The 5,152-nt window shown below is 41.0% G+C and overlaps 1 protein-coding gene across 2 annotated transcripts in view; it reads right to left on the minus strand.

Annotated features, from left to right (window-relative positions):
- Positions 1 to 5,152, minus strand: part of NEDD4 (neural precursor cell expressed, developmentally down-regulated 4, E3 ubiquitin protein ligase) — a 106,487-nt gene that overhangs the window by 65,685 nt on the left and 35,650 nt on the right. The window lies entirely within an intron of this gene.

Consider the following 5,152-nt stretch of genomic DNA (forward strand, 5'->3'; position numbering starts at 1 on the left):
CTTTAATACAGGTTTCCCTCACTTCATGCTGTACATGCGTTCCTGGAAAATAGCGCACCACTCAAATTTGCATAAAGGGAACCCACTTTACAACGTAACAAAAAGGGATACATTCCAAGACCTCGACTGTACTGAGCCCCAGACCCATTTCTACCACTTTACAAGACAATTTTGGTATCCATCAACAGCAGACTGTACACACAAGCACAGGGCACTGTCATAATGGGGATGGCAACTACAGAAACACATGTCACAGACAATAAGCAAGGGGCACAGATCAACACAGGGACTATATTTTGGTGCATGTCACTCCCACAATGCACTGCACAAAGCACCTGACCGTAGGCTTCCACCACACCAATTGCATAAGAGTGAATTTACCTCACATATAACACATTTTTGGTATAAAAAGGGTCATCGCATAAGAGTGAATTTGCACATACAGAGCCCGCATAAACTGAGGGAAACCTGTAGTTCTGGGGCTCTACATGACTTTCATCTGGGGCTCAAGGAGCATCAGAAATCCCTTAGGGGGGCAGGGAGACAGGAGAGCAATTCTCTTTGCCTCTACTACCTCTGCAGGACAAGGGGCTGCCATGGGCAGCTGCTGCTTTTCAGCAGCTGTCAGCTGCTCATTGGCCCTGGCAGGGGACAGGGCAGGTTGTCAATCATCAGACTTCCCTAGTGCAGAGTGGGGGTACTGGGGGGCAGGGCAGATGAATCAAGGAGCAACCCTCTATTGTGGCCTGGCTGAAGTGCTTGACTTTGAGGCATTTGTGTAGCTCACCAGCCATGGGCTGGAATGCCTGCATGCCACTAACCTCGGCCTATTTTCCCAGTACCAAGAATTTCCCAGAAACACTCAGCACTGGAACTGAATGCCTGACCATAGCCTGAGTCTCCTCCTACGGTTACACTTTACAGTAAGCTGCTGCACAGATTCCAAACACTGCACAGCTTGATACAGAGGCTAGCAGAAGCAGGTCACAGCTGCAAATGGGTTCAGAGATAGTGCTTCCCTGTACACTTAAAAATATCTGGAATTTAGATTACTATATTTTCCTCTCTCTCACAGGGTGGGTGTGAGATAGGAGTCTTGTGTCATTTCCTTTTTGCTTCTTTCCTTGTTTTGGTATTAGATGATAATCAATTTAATCTCCTAGAAGTTGGTGCATATTAGTTCCACGTAGTTCAGAGGAAGAACAGACTAACCCCTAATATGGTTCTGTTCTTTTCTTTCTGTCAATGCCACTGATTCCATTTTTAAACTTGTTACTCAACTACTGTGATCAGATACCACACAATGACCTAAAATGCAGCCTTGGCTCTCCTCAGAATTTGTTCCTTCCTTTCTTATTATTCTGTTGCTATTTACATTGGCAGAAATGCTGGTGTCTGGCTCATCTTAATTCACTTCACTATAAAATAAACAGAGATGCAAATTTGGTGGCAAGACCACTTACTACATTAGTTCTACCCTTCTACTCCCTTTTTAAACTCTTCCAGCATTCTTTATTATGCAATTCTCTCTGCTCAGAATCTATCCTTCAAAGCAAGCCTATGCTGCCCCTTTGCTGTTGGCCTACAGTATTCATCCAAAAGCTTGGAAACTTTCCATTAATCTCCTTCTGCTTTTTCCTAGTTAGCCAAGTATCTCTCTCCTTTTCATCTCCTCCTACATTTCCAACACTATCCCTTCCTCTCTCACCCTACCTTTACAAGATTTACCTGAACCCATTTTCTCTTCTCTAGCTTCCAAGTGATCTCTATCCAATTTCTTACCAAATCCACCCTCAAAGATCACAAACACTTCCATCAAATAAAAATCCAAGAAAGCCATTTACATGTTTTTGATCTTTCAGCTCTCTCTGGCACTAACCCCTTTGTCATTCTTCTCCCAGCTTTCTGCCCCTATCCTTTTTTTTTTAATTTTTTGTTTGTTTGTTTTAAACTAGCAAAGCATTCATTTACTGAAAGCCTTGTAAAGCATCCTCTATCCCTGCACCCGTCTATATACCACACCTTCCTTGTCACTCTCAACCCCTGTTGAGTATCAATGACCTCCTTCCCTGGCTTCCAACCAACTTAACATCTACAATTTAAAACTGCTTCCTTAACTGAACTTTCCCCTGACTAGTACCACATCTGTGTTCAGAAATCCAGCTATCATCTGAAACAGCTCTCCAAACCCAGATGCTTTATCTCCTCCTTTCCAATGTCATTATTCCTTTTAATCCCAAAGTCTGTGATTCCAAGGTAATAAAGACTCTCTCCTCTCTTTTTGTCCTCTCTCTAGCACGACTGTTATGCTTACACTGCTCTTCATGCCTTCACCTTAACATCTATATCCTTAAGACCAACAGAGTATTCAAGCAATCCTCCTTTAATTATCCTGACACCCTCTACTCTATGTTTGTTGTTCCATGTTTGTCAATTTTGTCTTTAGATTGTACAGGTTTCCCCAGAAGTACTTTCAGTCCACTTTGGGGTTCACCGCTGAGCACGCAGGGCCCCCCCCCCGCACTCCTGTGGGATGCTTCGTCCGCCCCACTATCACAGCATTCATAAGCTGGACCTGGAACCTTGAGGTATGTAGAAAAAACATTTAAATCTGTGTCTATGACTGAATCGCTGATTCTCTGAATCAGCATCGAATCTTCAGATTCGGATTTGGCTGAATCGAATCAGGGCAGTGATCCGAATCCAAATCGAATACGGCCCTTTTTGCACGCCCCTAGTCAGTACAGTTGAGGTCTTGGAACATATCCCTATTTGTTACATTGTAAAGTAAGTTTCCTTTAAGTGAATTTGAGTGATCTGCCATTTTCCAGGAACACATGTACAGCATAAAGTAAGGAAAACCTGTAGATCCTGTCAGAGAACATGTCTTACTCTATTTATGATGCTGTCTTTTTGTAATACTTGTGGCTTTTCCCAAAAGCTGAATTTATGACTAGCTCTCAGAGTTCAGTATACTGGAAAGTGTGCTACGACATGAAAGATCATGGAATCATAGAAAATTAGGGTTGGAAGGGACCTCAGGCAATTATCTAGTCTAAACCAGTGCTCAGAACAGAACCATCCCTAACTAAATCATTCCAGTCAGGGCTTTGTCAAGCTGGGCCTTAAAAGCCTCCAAGGAAGGAGATTCTACCACCTCTCTAGGTAACCTGTTCCAGTGATTCACTACCCTCCGAGAAAGTTTTTCCTAATATCCAAATTAAACCTCCCTTGCTGCAACTTGAGACCATTGCTACTTGTTCTGTCATCTGTCACCACTGAGAACAGTTTTGCTCCATCTTCTCAGTCACTGAGCTGGGGGGCACGGGAGGGTCTCCCAGCACACTCCCCAGTAGACCCGGAAGTGCTTCTGGTCCACTTCTAGGTCTGCTGCTGAGCGCGCTGGGGACTGCCCCATGCTCCTGTGGGACACTTCATCCGCCCCAGCATCACAGCATTCATGAGCCACCTGGTACCTTGAGATATGTAAAAAAAAAAAAAGAAGAAGTATTTAAAGCTGTGTCTATGTCTAAATCACCGAATCTTTCCAAATCAATTTGGAGGGTTCCGATTCAATTCGGAGAGATTAAAGAGTCTCCTGATTCAATTTGGATTCGGATATTCGGCCACTGAATCGGGCCAAATCTCCGCTGAATTGAATCAGCGACAGAAGCTTCACAGAGCCCTAATAATTATTGCTTTGGCTTACCCATTTAAAAAAAATTGAGATAATATATATTTCATATATTAAAAGGTGTAATATTTGTAAAGTCCGTCAAAGTTTTGAAATGGAATCTGTTTGGCAAATAAGCTGTTTTAAAGTGGGAAAAAACAGCTCTATTTTATACTTTAAAACTATCTAGGATTTCCCAATATTTTCCTCTCTCCTGCATGGCTTATTGCTATCTACTTCATTCTAATGCGGTCTCCTTTTCTATTTTTAGTCATGTTAACTTCAATACCAAACAGTACTTTCCTCTGGGCAGAAAGTACAATCCTCCACTGATGCAAGCATGGACCCCTGTTGACCTCCAAACCAGTAATACATGTATCAAATAGCATGGGTGTTCTTTAGCAATGTGTGTCAATATGACAAGCCTGACAGTCAGTGGCTTCAGAGAACAAGTGCCAAAAAGTAGTTCTGAAACCCAGACATCACATATGCTAACAATACACTGTCCACAGAATTTAAGATTTGTTTAGATTTCAGTTTCATAACAACAAGTACCGTAGGTTTTCCAGGAGAAAAAACTGCATCAGTAGTTTTTTGCTTTAAAAAATTAATTTCAGGGAATCTAAAGTTTTTGTTTGCCCAACTAAAATCATGTAGCTCATAATTAATGAGAAGCTGCACTAACAAAGAATCCTTTATTTTACTAATACAGCAGTTTACTGAACAGAACAATATTAAAGCATTTGAGGACACAGGTAGGATGTGTATTACCTGTATACAAAATACTTAAAGAAGTCCAGTACAACATTCAAAGGAAACTCAATGAGGAAAACCTTTGTAAAAAAATTAAGTAGCCATTTGTTATCATCTGTTTTCTGTGGATGAAAAGTTAATAAACCTGAAGTCCAAAGCTAACAGTGAGGATTCTTCAGAAAAATGCATTAAAATAATTTAAAGCTTAATGAGAGCTGGCTTGTCTAAATAACCAGATTAATTTAGATTAGGAAACAGACTAGGAATAAGTCTCAAGAATTAAATTAATTTTGTTTTTCTGGAAATAATCTAATGAACTCCTAATACAGCTAATTACTAGCTTCAGTGTGGGATTTAAACAGTTCACACTGCACAAGACCAAAGTGTTGCAATGGGATGTTTTCTCCCCCAGCTTTCCTTACAGAAGTGAAATTCTTGTATTTATATTAAGCAAGCAGAAATTAAACATATTTAATTTTTTTTCTGAACTAGGCATGTTGCCCGTTAAGATGTTCTCGCACTGAAATCTGCTGTTGTACAGGAGATGAAATTGGAAGAAATATAAGGTATCATTTTAAACAGAACACCCCCACCCCCCAACAGTGTTTTATACTAAGGGTTTTCAACCTTTTTGTAACAAGTGTACCCCTTCCATCTCAAATTTCAGTTTATGTACCCCCCTTTATATTTCTCTCATTTTTAAGTGTGTGTGTGTGTGGGGGGGGG

Source organism: Alligator sinensis, unplaced genomic scaffold (assembly GCF_000455745.1).
Source record: "Alligator sinensis unplaced genomic scaffold, ASM45574v1 scaffold250_1, whole genome shotgun sequence".
NCBI classification, from domain to species: Eukaryota; Metazoa; Chordata; order Crocodylia; family Alligatoridae; genus Alligator; species Alligator sinensis.